The sequence below is a fragment of the Carcharodon carcharias genome, chromosome 13, assembly GCF_017639515.1.
Source record: "Carcharodon carcharias isolate sCarCar2 chromosome 13, sCarCar2.pri, whole genome shotgun sequence".
In the NCBI taxonomy this organism is placed as follows: Eukaryota; Metazoa; Chordata; class Chondrichthyes; order Lamniformes; family Lamnidae; genus Carcharodon; species Carcharodon carcharias.
This window is the reverse complement of record NC_054479.1, coordinates 35,193,297-35,211,723: the sequence shown is the minus strand read 5'-3', so window position 1 is coordinate 35,211,723 and position 18,427 is coordinate 35,193,297. Positions and strand designations below refer to the sequence as shown.

Here is an 18,427-nt window from a genome sequence, read left to right as displayed (position 1 = left end):
GAGCAATCCAACTAATATATCCAACTTAAGGTAATTATAAATCAAGTCTCTGAGATGCTCTTCTTATATGGCTAGAGCGGCGTAGCTCTACCACTGGAGGCTCCTGAACAGGATCGACAGGATCTGGAACTGCAGTATCAGACACATCATCGGAATGTGGCAGTTCAGGATTTGACAATTCTTCAGAGACATTTGGCATGTCTATTCTAGGTCGATCGGACACCTCAGGGATTGATGGTTTGACATTAATCACAGGTGGATCAGTTGATTGTTGGAATGTCTCTCTGGCACAAATGTGATCTACATGCTTTCGGAGTGTTCTATCTCCCACTTGTACTGGGTAAGATAGTTGGTCCAGTCTCTAAGACAATGGCTCCAGGAGCCCAACAGTGTCCACTGCTGAAATTCCGTACATATACTATGTCACATACATTGAAAGTGTGAGCTTTACTGTGTATGTTAAGGTTAAACTTCTGGTTACTCTGATTCTGCGCCACCTTCCCCTTTAAGTTTGGAAACACGAGATGTAGACGGGTACGCTGATGGTGTTTCATTAATAATTCCGACAATGTTAAACCCGTAGTCGAATGTGGTCTTGTACGATAACTTTAAAGAAGCCAGGAAAGTCGAGATTCCAGAGTGCCTTCCTGTAATAAACTTGGGGTACCAGGCAAGTCTCTTGTTAGAAACAGTAAACTTTGTTTACTGAGCTCCTGATGAAGCTACATGCTTGTCCCATGACCAAGGCTAGAAAATTCCACCCCTAAGATTACCTGTGTTTAGGGCTGAATTGTCTGTACAGTCATAGTATGAAAGGTTTTACTTACAATTACTACATTCCTCCCCCTTTAATTTTGTTTTACCTCTCTTATTTACAAAAATATATTAACCCATAACATATAGAAATATATACAGTTCCTGCAATTATAGATTTCGTCTTTGAGGTGGTTTTCTGATTTGGGTAGAGCAATGCAAATCTACAACTTGAGATTCTTCCATTGGATCGACTTGCACAGGAACTGCAGCATCAGGGACATCCTTAGACAATGACAGTTCAGAATTATTTATTCTATTCTTTGTCGATCTGGCACCTCAGAGGTTGAAGTTTCAGCTTTGATTTCAGGTGGATTGACTGGTTGTCGGAGGGATTTTCGACTTCTGAGATGTTCCATGTGTTTCCTAAAAATCCTGTTTTCCACTTCTACCTGATAAGAAAAAGGTCCTGTTTCAGAGGTGAATGTACCAGGAACCCATCTCGGTCCAGTTGCAAAATTTCGTGCAAAACTCTCTCCCACAGCAAATTCTCAATCTTTACTGTAAACGTCATGATTCACTTTCTGACTGCTCTGGTTTTTTTCCACCTTCCCCTCTAAGTTAGGGAATACTAGGCCAAGATTTTTAGCTCGTCGGGCGGGCACGCACCTGATCCAAGCGAGCGTAAAATGACACACAATGATGCTGGGTAGCGTCCCAACATCAACACTAGAGTTGAACTTGAATCTTTGCATGATCACTGATGGTTTAGGCTGAAAATGTGCCTTCACGAAGACTACTAGCTCATTGAAGGATGTGGAATTTGGCGCATTCGGGGCTGTCAGATTACGAATGAGATTGTACGTTTTCCTCGCGCAGACGCTTAGGAGAATTGCCTTCCATTTCCCCTCCGCCATTATTTCATTCACCACAAAGTAGAAACCTGGGTGCTCTATGTACTGGCTTAAATCTTCGATGGATGAGCCTAATGGGTCAATTCTGCCGAAAATTGACATGACTGATGAGTATACTTTTCTTTCTTCCTTTAAAAATCAAAATATTCACATTCGCAAGGTGAGGTGCAGTGTTGGAGCTATTTATCTTTGTCGCCAATTGTAATAAACTTGGGGTACCAGACAGGTTTCTTGTTAGAAACAGTAAACTTTATTTACAGAGTTCCTGATGAAGCTATATGCTTGTACCAAGACCAGGGCTAGATGTCCTCAATTTAGCAGTTATCTGCTCCAGGTTTATTGGCTCTCTTCCTTCATTAAGGTATCTGAAAGTGTGCTCTCCCACCACCGTGGTCCAGGTACCTGTGTCCATTACCATTTTCAGTGGCTTCTCATTCACTTATAATGTTACAGTAATAGGTTCAGTCTTCTTATATAAGGAGGAAACATCAGGAGCAGCAGCTCCAGCCTTTGCTGTACCCGCTACTTCTATCATGTTTGTTTGCTGTTTTGCAGACTGCTTCAACTGTGTCCGGCATTGCCTAACCACGTGACCCTTCTTATGACAGGAATGGCATTCTGCCTCTTTGAATTTACAGGTATCCGCTCCGTGCTCACCTCCACAACTGTAGCAACTTTGTCTTGAAGTCGCTGCTGAAGTGCTGAGGCTTTTTAATGTTTCTCACTGTGGAAATTGACTCGCGCTTCGATTCTGCAGGTCTGGCTCAGCGGCAAGTTCCCACCCAACATGAAGTACAGCATCATTTTCCATGTGTTACAAAACCTGTGAGTCTCTCGCAGCACTTTCTATGGTGAGGAGGATTTCTCGGGCTCACTTAAAGTCGATGTCAACCTCGGTGAGTAAATAGCGCTGTATGGCATCGTCCTTTACTCCACAAACCAATCAGTCCTGCAGCATATTGTTTGATCCATCCCCGAAGTTGCAGTGCTCTGTTAATGCTTGAGGTTCATGACATAGGTTGCAATGGACTCTCCAAGACCCCTAACTCTTGAATTAAATGTAAAGCGCTGCATTATTACATTGTCTTCAGCTGGAAGTGTTTTCACAAGGTCCACAAATTCATTATAGGACTTGGAATTGGGCACGCTCAGAACCATCAGATTACGAATGAGGTTGTGTTGTATGTTTTACTGCCAGATACACTCAAGAGAATTGCTTTCTGCTTTTCTTTCACGATAATCTCGTTTGCTAGGAAGTAAAATCTGAGGCGCTCTACATACTGGCTCCAGTCTTCCATAGTGGCATCATAAGGATCGATTCAGCCAAAGAGTGGTGTGACTGGTGAGTAGTTTTTTTAATTTGATGTACTCACGGTAACAGGGTGAGGCACAGAGTCGTCACCAATTGTGAGGACTCGAACGGAGCAGACCGGTTTTGTCAAGAAACAGTTAAACTTTATTACAGAGAGATTTACAGGCACTTTCACGCTCGACCATGACTCTCGTCAGGAAGCCCATCCCCGGATTGCCCATGATAAAAGCTCACTGGTCGGAGTCCCGCAGTCCATCACGTAACCCTACATTGATAGAAGGCAGGTATATAATCCTAGTTAACATAAAAAGTCTGTGTGTGAGAGAGAGAAGGATACTGTGTGTGTGTGTGTATATGTATGAAGTGAATGACTCTGGGTGATTTTGTGTGAGAGCGAAAACCCTGTGGCTTGGAGTGAACCAGAAACACACACCATGTATTTCTCGTCCTCCATCCCGAAAAACCTATCCAAAAAGCAGATTGGGAGAGGAGGAAAACCCAGGCTGAAAGGCAGCCCGCTTCTGACCCTTGCTTTTGTATCAATTCCATCAAGGCCAGCACGGAATGTGCGCCACCACCAGAGGCAAATGCAAGGTCAGGTTAACTAAATCCAACTCCTTAGCCTGCCCCTGGTCCCCAGCCCCTTCCCTAGTACCTAGGACTTAGGGCCTAGTCGGTCTCTCCCTTCCTCTGTTCCTTAAGTGAAAAGGCAAAAGAAATGTTTTATTGGTGAAACCTGCTGCTTGGCACATTTTAATGGACATTTTTATTAATTACGCTTTTTTGGAATTTATTGCTTTTACATTGATATTTCAAAATTCATGTTTAAAGTTGTGTGAAACCTTGGGCGGAATCGTCCCAGGTTTGCGCTAAGTGCGGTAGCAGATGGGTAAAACGATGTTTTGCCCGCCAGTCGCAATGGTGGCTTCTCACCCCATATCATCCCAAACCCGCAGCATAATTATGCATTCCCGGGAAACATGGTGTTTCAATGGCGTGTGGGCTCTCAGTCAGCCGCCACATAATCACCTCGCCTCTTCATCAAGCCGAACGCTATATTTAAAGTACAGCCGCGCGGACGTTTCTCAGTGCTTCCATTCCACGACTGATGCACAGAAGACAGGATTGTCCCGAAAGGCAAAGTGACTGCAGCCCCCCACTTCAGTGATGTGTCCCACAAGTGCCTTTTGAATGCCATGGAGGCCTGCCGTGATGCCCTCTACCCCAGCTTCAGCTGCAGGATAGGCAGCTGCATCACCAATCCAGCATGGGAGGTGGTGGTCAGCACCAATGCCCTGAAAAAGAGGACAGCCACCCAGTGCCGCTACAGGATGAATGGTCTCATCCATTCTGTTCACACATCCACGGAGATCTCACACCTCAAGGGACAACACCACTAACTCTCACACACCCTCACATCTCCATCAGGCTCATACCCTATCGAGCTCACATCCTCATCCTGTCCATGGCTCCACTCACCACACAAACATTCCACACAGTGCCGTGTGTCCTGCTCACACTATCTCCATCTGGAGGCAGGAGAAGCCTGCTCAGATCAGCAGGGAGATGTCCCAGATGGGGGGGTGGAGTGGACCACTTTAGGCCCCTCACTCACTTTGAAGAGTGTGCCGTTGTGCTGACTGGTGAGGACACAGACCGTGACTGTGATGATGGTGAGGTTGGTGGCGAACACCCTCAAGGGGATCCTGCACCACATCACCCCTCTCTCAACACAAATGTGAGTGCTCTCTCTCTTGCTTTTGATTGTGCTGCCATGCACTACTTATCTCTAAGTCGGTTCACAGGGAGCTCTGCCAAGCAACTGACACCCTCAGCCAGCCAGTCCTTCAGCTCCATCCACGTCCTCATCTCCAGCCAAGAGGACACTTCTTCCATTGAAGAGCTGGAAATAAGCAGCCTGGAAGAACCATCACAGCGCTTACCCACACCCTCCACCAGCAAGAGACACGCACCTCGGTAGGACCTAGATCCAGAGCAGGCTCAGGTTCACAATCGGGTGGTCACCACACAGACACATGTCCACAGCAGGAGCAGGGAGGTTCAGCCGAACTCCCCAGCACTCGGAGGACTGCTGGGGAAGTGGCATCTGTCAGGTCTGAGACAGTTGACAAACCTCTGGATTTGGCCTTCCACTCATCCTGGAGAGCCAGCAGAAGGCACGCGAGCATCTCACAGAGCTGTTGGAAGCCGTCAGCAGGGTGGTATGTGAGCCAGATGAGTGCATCCGCCTGTTCTCTGATGAAGTGGTGCCCACATACGTGCACATGGAGGTCTCCATAGGGAGGATGGCGGATGCCATGGAGACCCTGGTCCAGCAGAATGCAGAGATGTGTACAGACCTGCACTCCATCACGGGAGCCATTGGTGAGTTCCTGCATTGGCAACGTGAGAGGGAAACAAGGCACCTGACTATCCCTCCAGGTGCTCCCTCCCCTCAAGGTGTCAGGCCGGAACTCCCGGGCACCCAAAGGGAGGAGGAGCAGCAGCTGGACATGCCTGGGTTATCCACTCAGGAATCTCAGAGGCTGTCCTCTCCCTCCGAGTCCCCGCTGCCTGTGAGCCCCTCAACCTGGTCCTCTGTTACCACAGAGGGAGCAGCTGGCCAACGAATGATTCTGGAGGGAGAAGTGTGTGTGTGGCAGGGCCTTTCGGAGCCTCATGCAAACCTCTCCCACACACACGGATCCTTCCTGTATCACACGCACCTCAATGTCCTGAGCATTTTCAATGCTGCCTGCTGGGGTTTGCTTTCAGTTGTCCATCTGAGCTGACCTGCATCTCCCCCCACTCCCATGCAGCACCTCATCTCGCCCACCACGACACTCATTTCACTTTCAATTTAGACAGCATGGTCTCTATTTGGTTTTTCACACGGTCCCCTGTCTTTTCCCCTCCTCCAGTCACCCATTTCCTATCTCCCATCGCTGTTGACACCCTGGCATCAACTTCCACCTTCCCTCCATGACTTACCAGCCACAACCCTTTTCCTTCAGGGATGCTCACGTTCCCTTCCTTCCCAAAAGTCCCACCTCCATCCACATTCACCTCCTCTACCTCCTCCTTCCCAGCCCCAGGGTCCATGTCTGCCTCTGAGTCCCCACCAATGCCCTCGCCATCCCTCCCACTGCTACCGTTGAACCCTCACCCTCCTGCCCTACCGCCTCACTATGCCCTTGGTCATTCTCACCATTCCCTCATACCACAACCACCCTCAGTTCACTCCCCAGGAGGCAGCCATGGACCCATCAGAGCCCTCCCTCCCTTGCACACTCACCTAGACACCACCCCTCCACTCTGGACCCCTTCTCCCCTTGGAATCCCTTCGCCCTCTTAAAACTCCTTCCCTCTCCTGGACTCACCCACCCGCCACCCCCCTCCCCTGGGCCTTTGGTCCTCTCTAACCCCTGGGCTCCCCCAACCCCCTAACCCTCCCCCACACCCGCTTAGACCTCCCCACTTCCTGACTCCTTCAAACGCCCTTACTTCTTCCTCTAGCCTTACCCACCTCCCCTCTCCGCATTCCTTCCTCCCCCCCAGACTCCCTCCCCTCTCCGCACTCCTTCCTCCCCCCAGACTCCCTCCCCATCCGTATTTCTTCCCCCCTCCAAACTCCCTTCCCTGCACCTTGCACCCCCCTTACACCTACCTCCCCAGTTGTCATCCTCTCCACTGTCATCCGCTTATTTCCCCGCACTCCATCCCTGCCTCCCAACCTCCCAATGCCCGACACCTTCATTCCCCCCTCAACCTCACCCCATCCTGACACCTTCATTACTGCCTCCCAACCTCACCTCTTCCTCCCCCAGTCATTCCTAGACCTTCTTCTCCCACCCTCTCGACCATCATCCGTTGTGAGCATCGACAGTGACTTTCCACCTTCCGTGAGCTGCTTCGCAGCAGAGCCATATCCATGAGAATCCACCCAGCATGTCATGGAAGTTCCTCCAGTGTGCTGTTGCTGTTGGGCTCCAGCAGCTTCTGCTCCTCGGATGTGCGCGATGTGAACAAGGCCCTGGCAGTAAGTCCTGACTTCTGCACATCACAGTTGTCAAGACACATTCTGCACTGGCATGCAATCACATGGGTGGACAACCCAGCAGGGGGGATGATTCCGGTGGAGTGACCCTATAATGATATGCAGACGTATTACAATGAGGTTCCCGATGTCCTGCCATCGACGGGCTGAGTGGACGATAGCAAACTGGTTTCATGATGCCATAAAATCAGTTTCTGGCCTTCTCACCATATTGTCCATTCACTCTGCCAAGCATGCCCAATGCCAGCGGACATGGAAAATTCCGACCCTTACCGATATTTGATCATTGGCCCTTTGAGTGAGAAAAAAAACTGAAATGTGGCAGCCCCCACCCCAGCACCTGAAATGGTCAGACACGCCTGCTCTACACCGTACCCCTGAAGCTAGACTCCTCCATGCTCCTTGACAGTGACAGGAGTCTGCCTAGCAGACCAGCCAATGCAGCCAGCACCTTGGTGCACATGCCCACTCAGCGTTTTCCTGTGTGCTGCCCAATGGGGTCCTCACTGAGCCCTCAGCAGCCAAGTTCATCTGGCACCTTGCCCTCCAGTCAGCTGACAAGTCCTCTCATCTGGTTGGCTTTCAGCCCACTCGCGCCCAGTGATGCACCATGTGCCAATCCTAATTCTATACCAGCCTCCAAGGTAAGTGCAGCACCAGTGTCTGAGCTGGTGGTTGCAAGTATCAGATCAAGTGACGGTGCTTCTTCACCTAGGCTGTGCTGTCGGTCTCTGTCCACCTCCTGGGCTCCTGTGACTGGGCAGGTGACAGGTCTTGGGTGTCTGAAAGCAGGAGGGGAAGGTTGTTGTGAGGGAAGAGGGATTGTTTGGGAAGGAAGAGGCCTGTGCTCACACCATCAGCAGTGTGCTCATATGCCAGATAGAAAGATGAGGATGTGCTGGGATTTGAGAAGGGGCAGAAGGCAGGATTTTCTCAGCAATACTGGATGCTGTGAGCCCTATCACAGCTGGCCCCGAGATGCAGAGAACCATCTCCTCTGTCGGGTCAGGAGAGGCAGGTGCCCTTGTCCCGTGGCTCCCATAGGACCATGGCATCTCTCCTCCTGCCAGCCTTCAGCACAAACACCTCCATTCATCAGTGTGGATCCCGCTATCTGCTCTGCTGCTCAGTTTACAAGAATTTCTATTGCAGCAATCTTTTTTGTGCTGATTCCCTCGAAGAGACTGCCTACCTTTAAGATAGAGCAGGTTGCCTGTACCACATGGTCTACAGCAATGCTGCCAGGCCTCCTGCTGTTTGCAGAGCTCACTGAAAACATTGAGAAGATGAGAGCAACGCTAGAGACACAGCAACTTGCATCAAAATCATTCAGATTAATGGGTAAACCAATCTTGTGTTTTACCCATCTCAATCTCAACATGCCTAATATGTTCATTTACTTCATCGTTGCTTGTGGGAGCTTGCTGCATGTAAATTGGCTGTATTTCCCACATTACAATGGTGGCTTTGCTTCAAAAGTACTTAATTAGTTTGATAGCGCTTTGAGGTGTCCCGAGGTTGTGCAAGGCTATATATACATGTGAGTCTTTCTTTCTTTATGACAATGCTTGCAATCAATTAGTTTATATAGGGAATAACAGCATAGCTAGGCATGAATTCCAATGTTGCAATGCTGGTGAAAGGCAAGGGCAAATTGGTTTACGCAGTCAACTGAATCCAGACAGTGTTACATGCTCGAACATATTCCCAGCCGTCTGTTTTTTGTTTAAATAACCTATACAGGTTTCCTTTTATCATGTTGCTGTGCTCTCCTGTTTAAAAGTTTCCACTGAAGTTTATTTCTTCTCCAGCTGCCAACTTGCACCTTATAGTTTGTGTCACCTTGTAGAAAATATATTTTCTTAACTGGTCCTGTAACACAAGATTTTCTCATGTGCATTGTGCTGAAACTAACACACTCAGCTCGACTTGCTTACAATCAGGATCAGTGGAAGCCAGCTAAACATTTTGTCTGTTTCCCCAGAGCGAATTTACGGAGATGTTACAAGAGATCTTGGAGCAGAAACTAGTCCGAGCACCTAGAGAACATGAACGTGGCAGTGAGAGCAGCACCTGGGCTGCAGGTCATCTCACAGTTAAATATGTTTTGTGTCTGTTTTATACGCAAAATACAGGTGCAATGCATACCAGTTTCTACTCCCCTGAGTGATATCTGAATGATCAAGCTTTCCAAACATTTCCTCAACAATAAAAATGCTGCTGGGGTTCTGCCTGCTGGTGATTGAGCTTTACAGAGTGACAAGTGTTGTGGTCAGCCCTATAGAACTGAGCCTGTGGCATGGCGGTGAAATTAGTAACATTAGCGTCATTACTGCTATATCCACCTACTCCTCCCAATCACTATGCTCCTCGTTTAGGTTGATATTTGACCTGGTGCTTGGTGTGTGACTTACGTGAAGGTTGTGCTTAATGTATTTGCAGTGGGCCAAGAATGGGGTCGGATTTCAAAGAATTTTTTTCTGGGTCACCTTGACCCACAGTTCCTCAAATCACTTTGACCGGTGGGAGGAATCTTCAAGTTGCTACCTGTATGGATTGCAGGAATAGGATTTGGGCAGGATGAACAGCAACAACTTGCATTTACATAGCATCTTTCACATAGTAAAACGTCCCAAAGTACTTCACAGGAACAGTGATTACACAAAATTTGACTGCAAGTCACTTAAAACGTATTAGGACAGGTGGCCAAGGAGCTAAATTTAAAGGATCATCTTAAAGGTGAAAAAGGTAGACAGGCAGGGAGGTTTAGGGAGATGGTGGAGCAAAGAAAATCAGGGATGTGCAAAAGGCCAGAGATGGAAGATTCAGCCCAGGTTGTCGGGCTGGAGGAGGTTTCAGAGATCGGGAGGGACAAGGACATGGAAGGCTTTGAAAACAAGGATGAGAAATTTAAAATCTAGGCATTGCTGAACCTGGAGCCATTCTAGGTCAGAGAGTGCAGGAATGATAGATGAACAGGACTAGGGGTGAGTTTGAATACAGCCATCGGCCTTTGGATGAACTGAGATTTACGGAAGGTGCAAGATGGGAGGCCACCAGTGGAGAATTAGAGGGTCGAGCCCAGTGCTAACAAGGGTATGGATGAGGGTTTCAGCAGCAGATGAGCTGTGGCAGGAATAGAGATGATGTTATGGAGGTATAAGTAGGCAGTCTTGGTGATGGAGTGGATATATGTTCAGAAGCTCGACTCCGAGTCAAGTAGGATGCCAAGGTCACGAATAGTCTGGTTGAGCCTCAGACAGTGTTCAGGGAAAGAGATGGAGTTGGTGGTTAGGGAATGAAGTTTGGGCCTGGGATTAAAGTCAATGGCTTTGGTCCTCCCCATATTCAACTGGAGGAAATTTCTGCTCATCCAATACTGAATGTTAAACAAGCATAGTGACATATCCAGGCTATCAGAGGAATCAAAGAGGTGATAGTGAGGTATAGCTGGGTATCATCAGCATATTTGTGGAACTTGACGTGTTTTTTGATATCTCCAAGGGGCAGGCTATAGCTGGGAAAATGGGAGTGGATCAAGGATATATCCTCGGTGGACTCCAGTGGTGGGAATGGGAAGAAAATCCATTGCAGCTAATTCTCTGGCAATGACTGTATAGGTAGGAATGGATTCAGTTGTGAAGCCCCACCCAGTTCAATAGAAGAGAGGCACAAGCGTTTGTCAAGGCAGTTTGCCAAATCTGGTCATGTGAAGATAACGTCGCAGAGCAGTAAGCTCAGCCTTTGGGCAAATTTGAAGTATTGTGCAATCCCCATTGTAGCCTCATTGGCCTGCTTGTGTGTCTGGAATTCCACCAATGGCCAGAATGCAGCATGCCTTGAGGTTAATTTGAGTATTGTTTGTTTCTAAACATGGAAGTATATCGTTGTGTCGCTTGCTCTTGATGTCACCACTCTCCATCTCTTAACGAAAATTATACTGCCAGCTTTTCATTAAAATATCACTCCTTTAAACTAATCAGATATCATGAACCATCACATTTTGGTGCATTCATTTAGTGCAGCTTCATGTAGATTGAAAACACACTCTGTTCATTCTATCGCACACCCGTGACATCGTTGTGTGACATGGCAGTGTCTCATTTGTCCAAATGCTTCAAAACGTGTAAATTGTGGGGAAGACGTTGTACATTTTGCTGATCCAGGTGCTGATCAAAGTAATGCTCTCCATTTTAGCAAGGTGGTACTGCAATGATTGGATTCAGATTCATGGCTATGTTCCCCACAGAGTTACTCTCTGATCTCCGTCAGGCAATTGTGGGAGCTGGAAAGTGGAACTAGTGTATTGCTTAAGGGATTAAAAACATCAGATAACTCGAAATTATTTTGTTGGAGCCTTTATTGCTCTTTCATGTTTCAAGTATCTGCCTGCTTTGCCACTCATAAGTTCTGTCTCTGTCTCTCTCAGGAGTTAAATTCTGCTTTTCATAAAAAATGGAAAAGTGTCTGTTGTTTTTGGTAATTAATAGCCTTGCTAATGAAATTCTGGGAACACACCATTTTGAAATGTACAATTGGGGAGAATGTGTTTTCACTAGTTGGTTTTTACTAATAGCGAAAAGCAGACATTCTGTTGCATTGCCCCTAACCTCTGCCTAATGATAGACATGTGTCTGCTAAGTAGAAAGAGGGAGAGAGACATTATGCCTAGTGGCTGCCATCAGCAGGTCATATGCTCAGCCTCCTGAATGTGGAATGGTACATGATCCAGCAAACCTAATGAAAGGGAGGGAAAATAATGTGTTTGTGGTAAGGAGGCAGACCTCTTGTCACTGCCTGCTTACAGCCAGTGGGTTCCAAAGACAGATAATATGTCAGGAGTCCCTGCTGTTCTGCCATATCCTGACCCCAAAGTGCAGTATTTGTTTTATCCACTGCTGTCTGACATTTGGTCCCAGGGCCTACCAGCAGCCCAGTGTCTGATCCTCAGCCAGCTGAACTACCTGGCACTCAGAGGATAAGAGTGTATGAGTGCATTCATTTATTTTCTCAAAGTCCATTTTTTGCTGTGCAATATAGGAACAGCTAAAGAATAGAGTGACATTTGGTTATTGATCAGTTAATGCTTCATCAACTAACGTAAAAGTTTAAGCTGATGTAATTGAATGAAATTAATGTTTTTAATGGAATTTTTAAAAAAATTTGAACTTTTAGAGTTTGCGTATTTCAATGGAATTTACAAAATATTTGTCAAAATGGAGCATTTCATCTAATCGGTGGAACTCCTTGCATTGATAAGATGACCCAGTGACAGTATGCTCACGTTTCATAACGGAGAAACTGAAGATTAAATGGCCACAAAATTCAGCTCCATAATGCCCATAGCTTTGGCGCTATAGGTGCCATTTTGGTTGCAGAAATGTGTCTGCGCCATGCACACACACATACACTTCTGCCATTGCCTGCACCAGATGCCTTTTTGGGGAGTTCAGTAGTGCACACATTAGAACCCTCCACCAGAAGTATGAAGAGTAGGCAGGCCGTGATGTCAGTCAATGTCTAACTCTGATTTGACCACACTGCTGTAGCTAACAGTATCTCTTAAACATACAGCTCAGCTTGCATTCAGCAGCAGAAAGGACCCTCATCCGCTCTCAGTTTAGTTGCTGGTTAATTGGTACTGGCCCTATCTGAGTTTCTACAAGTGTTGCTTAGAGTTGGAGATGTTGACATTGGGTGGTGCTGCTTGGGAGAAGACTTTGGTTCTGACTTCAAGGGTTCTGTTCACACTGCTTGCTCTGAGTCATGGGCGCTATCGTTACCACCCCTCATTGGGCTGCAGTACGAGATGGAGATTGAGCTGAGGCAGCATAGAATTGGACAAGCTGCTGGCAGAGGGAGGAGGAGGGCTCTCATCAGGAGGCTTTACACCCTGGATCTTTCAGGAGTATTTCTCTTACCTTAATCTAAGGTAGGAGCAGTGTTTGCATCATCTCCATTTTAATAGGAAATGCTGAGAGAAATCACCTTTTGCAGGCAAGTCTGCAGCCTCAGAGCAGCTAGGGAAAGGATGGCACAGCCAGTGGTTTTGAGGGTGTCCATTCCCCTGAATTTCTTCACACCGGGATCCTTCCAAGCTGGAGTAGGTAACTTCAATAGCAACTCCAAGTTCACCATATGCTGCTGCATAAGGGAGGTAATTGATGCACTTTGTGCCAGGAAAGGGGTTACATTGTGTTCCTTCCATCCAGAAAGAAGTCGACAGAGTATGCACATGAGGATAGCGGGCTTCCCATGGTGGAGGAGGCCATCAACTGCACACACATGCTTTTGTGCCATCACATCCAAACGCTAAGCTGTACCACACCCACAAATGGCTCCATTCCCTGAATGTGCAGTTGGCATGTGAACATGCTCAATATATCATGTAGGTGATTGCCTGGTATTCTGCCAGCAGTCATTTATTCAGCATCAGATCAGTGTGGTGGAATCCTCAGTTTGCGAGACCAGTAGGGTAGCATGTGTGAGCTGTTGTCTGAACAGATGACTTGTCAAGTGTTCTGTTGGGTGCACTGACCTTGGTTTCAAAGGTTGTATTTTTTGGGTCAGACCCTAACTGAAAGGGAAACTGTGCCTTCAGGTTTCTAGGGAAAGTAAAACTAGCTAAAACTGTAACTGAAGCTGGTTGAAACCACTTAAAAGACATTAGAGCCATCCAAGCTCAGATGACCCAATGGTGTAGAGCAGGCAGGCTGAAAAAAATGAAGGTTGGATCCAGGAGTTGGCAATAGATAAATACCAGGGTTACTGCAGCTGTTTCTGTTACTTAAAGTAATCGACTGAGCAGAATCAGCTGTACAGTGCACAGGGGCATTATTGTGGGTTCAGATCAAGACTGTCATGAGAAGAGCTGAGGAGATCCTGCAGAAGTGTGTCATTTGGTAAAGAACATGCCTGTGGAACTTCGGTTGGTTGGGAACTGCAGACGGATGAGGATCGGAGGCTAAATCCTCATAGGAAAAAAGTTGGAATTCTACCTGAGGAAGTTCAGAGCTTTGAAGGACTTTATGTCTGAAATTATTGCCATATTTGCTAAGTGGACTGCCTAGTAAATCCATGAGATCTATCTTTGTTGTATCTGCTATTTAACGTGTAATATATAGTTTATATTGACCACAATTTGCCTGTTAATTCATGTTTAATCTATGTTGATTTGGGTTCATTTGTTAAAATAACAGTTATGAACAGTGAAATCTTGTCCCTTGGTTTTCTAATTGGTGTTGTTCAGTAAATTGGATTCTTTTGGTTCATTGGTCTCCACGGGGATCATATCATCTTATTGAAAGGAGGAGCTGACTCAAGGGGTTGAATGGCCTACTTCTGCTCATATTTCCTATGATCTTATGATCTTATTACAACAGAACCGCATGTGGCCAACATGCATATAATGAGAGTGATGTTGCCACATGACAGCAGATCATTGGAGTGTTCAAGCAATGATTCCACTGCCAGGACCACTCTGGAGGAACCCTGCAGTACTCACCAGAGCATGTGACACAATTTGTCATGGCCTGTTGTGTCTTGCAGGGCCTGACCAATATGAGGGTACTTGCCACCAGGAGTAGCTGAGGACAGGCGGAGGAGCAAGAAGAGGGCAAGGAGGAGGAAGTGAGGAGGCAGCAACAACATTTCCTCTTTCCAGCCAGGCTACCCGTGATTACTTCATCCAACTATGATTCTCACTGAACATGACCTCAAACCCCCATTCTAAACCAGGCACACACCTTCCCTTCTCTCTTTCACCCACCATCACAGCATCATCATTGTCAGAATTCCGAAATAAAACATCACAAAAGAACCATTCCAAACTAAGTTTATCAAACAAACCATCCAATATTCCATATAAAATCAACTAATCACTCTAATGCATTCGCTTAGTGTCTGCCTTGAGAGTGCTTTCGCCTGGCTTAGTCTCTCCGACCCAGTGGCTGCAGACTTTCAGTTGGTGAGACTGCAGCTGTCCTCTGGGCTTAGAGAGCCTGACTTCAGACTGCACCATCTCGGCCCAGGCAGCAATAGTCTGGGCTGACCAGCTGACCAGCAACAGCAAGGGCACTCACAGAGTGGAAGGGATGGGAAGACAAATGCTGTCGTCTTGAGAAAGTACATGATACATTGAGCCACTCTCATTCCCGAGAGACAGTACCTCAGCATCCAGACGTTGGATGGATTCTGCTTGTGGTGCAATAGAAGCTGAGGCTGGAATCGTCCTCTCCCGTTAGCGAGGGGCGTCATGGTGGGCGGGGGTGGGGAGGGTTCAGTGGGAGGGGCAGAAATCAGTTTCACGCTGATGTGAAATCACAGCGGGATCATCCGACAGTGTCTGCCATGGCAGATCCCACTGGAGACCAGCATAAGCCCGATTTGCATCCCACTGATAAGTTGCAAAGTAAGGGCCAACCGGAATCATGCCTCCCCACAGCCAATTTACCGTTACTCAGGCAGGAAAACACACCAGCCCAGAACACGTCTGGACAAGCGAGACGTGCAGACGTCGGGACTTTCTGTCAGGTCCTTGCTCAGATCACAGACATCCGAGGAGCAGAAGATGCTGGAGCCCGACAGCTACCGGACCCCGGAGCAACACATGCATCGCACGCTGGGTGAATCCTCATGTGTATGGTTCCACCACGAGGCAGCTCACGGAAAGTGGGAGATCTCCACGCAGCAGCTTGGACTTCGGAACTTCACGCACTTTGCCATGTTCTGGTACGGATGGTCGGCGAAGGGGGTGGCAGTTAGAGAAAGGAAGGTCTAGATGTGAGTGGGAGAGGAAGGTGTACTGGGGGTGAGGGGAGGTTGGAGGGGGGGGTCAAAGGTGTTGGGGTGAGATTGTGTGGGGGAAGGAGGGTGTCTGGGGGGAGGAGAGAATATGGGGGAGGGGGGAGTATGGGGGAGCAGGGTGTAATAGGGGAGAATGCTGCAAGTGGGGAGTTAGGCGTAAGGGGGAGGAAGGTATAAGGGAGGGAGCTTAGTCGGGGAAAGGTGTACAGGGGAAGGAGGGAGTTCAGAGAGGGGAGGGTGCCAGGGGAGGAGGGAATAAGAGTCTAGGAAGGAGTGGGGGGGATGTTCAGTGAACCTGCAAAGGAGGGGTTTCTGGAGTCAATAACTAACTCCTGGGGACCGAACTCAGGGTGGGTGTGGTAGAAGGGAATGGTGAGTGAGAGAGGGGGCAGAGGGAGCCAGTATGGTAGGAGGGTGATTGTGCATCAGTACTGGTACAGGGACAACAAGGGTGATTGGTATGGGCAGGGAAGCAACACGCACCCCTGGGGGTGGGAGGAAGGAGGTCAGGGAGGTCAATGTGGGTGGGATTTTCAGGAAGGTTGGGAACATGCATATTCACCTGGACATCCCAGAATGACAAGGGTTTGGGCGATGGAGTAATGGTGGGGAGGTCGAAGGTGATGCCAGGGGTGTTGACTGTTATGGGGGAAACGACATGGGTGACTTGGGGAGGGGAAAGGATGAGGGGAGCTTACGAGAAACTTGACCATGACCATGGTTTTCAAATTGAAAATGGGCAGAGCCTCATGTTGGACGGGCACAGGTGCTGCATGGGAGTGTGACCAGTGGATGGGCGGAGTTGCAGGTCAGCTCAGATGGACACCTGAAAGAGAACCCCAGCAGGCAGCATTGAAAATGCTCGGGATAGTGAGATGAATGTGATGGGTGAAGGTTCAGCGTGCGTGGGTGTGTGTTTGTACAAGGCTTCGAAGGCATTGCCACACACACACTTCTCCCTCCAGAATCACTCCTGGGTCTGGCTGCATGCAGCTGAACTGCTAGTTGGCGGGTGAGGAGGGGGTGTACAGGGAGAGGACATGTAAAGCCTGTCATTGAAGCTGAAAGACAACATTATACATTTTTCAGTGAAAGTGAATATATTTTCAGATTATAAAGTGACAAAATGTGTTCCCTGTGCAACCACTTGTGATCAGAATTTCTTAACTTTTCTAGAACTACCACTTCTTCTAGGTGCTGCCCTAACATTCACAGGGGTGGAAAGGGGATTTGGAGAGAGAGGACAGCCTCTGAGATTCCTGAGTGGATGACCCAGGGGTGTCCAGCTGCCACACCTCCTCCCTTCGAGTGCCCGAGAGCTCTGTCCTGACTCCTTGAGGGGAAGGAGCACCTGGAGGAATGTCAAGGTGCCCTGTTTCCCTCTCACGTTGCCACTGCAGGAACTCACCCATGGCTCCCACGATGGAGAGCAGGTCTACACGCATATCCGCATTCTGCTGGACCAGGGTCTTCATGGCATCTGACATCCTTCCCATGAAGACCTCCATGTGCACACATGTGGGCACCACTTCACCAGAGAGCAGGCACTCTGTTGAGGGCTTCCAACATCTCTGTGGGATGTTCCCCCATATTCTGCTGACTCTCCAGAATGAGTTGGAAGACCAAATCCAGAGGCTCGTCATTTGATTCGGACCTGACAGATGCCTCTTCCCCAGCAGTCCTCCAAGTGCCAGGGGAGCTCAACCAAACCTGCCTCCTCCTGCTGTGGACATGTGTCCATGCGGTGACCATCAGATTGTGAACCTGAGCCTGCTCTGGATCTAGGTCCTACCGAGGTGCGTGTCTCTTGCTGGTGGAGGGTGTGGGTAAGCACTGTGACAGGTCTTCCAGGCTGCTTATTTCCAGCTCTCCAATGGAGGAGGTGTCCTCTTGGCTGGAGGTGAGTACCTGGATGGAGCTGAGGTATTGGCTGGCTGAGGGTGTCAGACACTTGGCAAGAGCTCCCTGTGAACCAACGTAGAGATAATTAGTGCATGGCAGCAAAGCCAAAAGCAGGAGAGAGAGCACTCACAGTTCCATTGAGAGAGGGATGATGTGGTGCAGGATCCTCATATGGGTGTTCACCATTGACCTCAGTATTGCTGCAGGTACAGTCCATATCCTCACCAGTCAGCACGATTGCAAACTCCTCAAAGTAAGTGAGTGAGGGGCCTAATGTGGGCCACTCTACTCCTGGTCTGGACCCTCTCCCTGCTGTTGTGAGCCAGCTTCTTCTGCATGAAAACTGATGGCGAGAGTGTGAGCAGGACGCATGGCACTGTGTGAAATGTTTATGTGATGAACGGAGCCATAGACAGGATGAGGATGTGAGCTCCAGAGGCTATGAGCCTGATGGAGATGTGAGGGTGTGGGTGAGAGTTAGTGGTGTTGTCCCTTGAGGTGTGAGATCCCTGTGGATGTGCAATGGATTTGTGAGAGTGAAGTGGTTGACTTACCCTGGCGAAATGGATGAGAACAGTTATCCTCTTCCTGCGCTGGATGGATGACCTCCTCGGTGCTCCATTGGCGCTAACCACTGCTGCCACCACCTCCCAGGCCTGTGTGATGACTCTGCTGGATCTCCTG

General features: G+C 48.3%; 1 long non-coding RNA gene across 1 annotated transcript in view; it reads left to right on the top strand.

Annotated features, from left to right (window-relative positions):
* Positions 1–11,319, top strand: part of LOC121286318 — an 11,339-nt gene extending 20 nt beyond the window's left edge. The window contains exons 1-4 of the long non-coding RNA XR_005944915.1: positions 1–30; positions 2,425–2,563; positions 2,921–3,009; positions 9,021–11,319. The exon at positions 1–30 is cut by the window's left edge and continues 20 nt beyond it. This is a non-coding gene — a long non-coding RNA (uncharacterized LOC121286318). The remainder of the gene's footprint in view (positions 31–2,424; positions 2,564–2,920; positions 3,010–9,020) is intronic.
* The last annotated feature ends 7,108 nt before the right edge of the window (positions 11,320–18,427 follow it).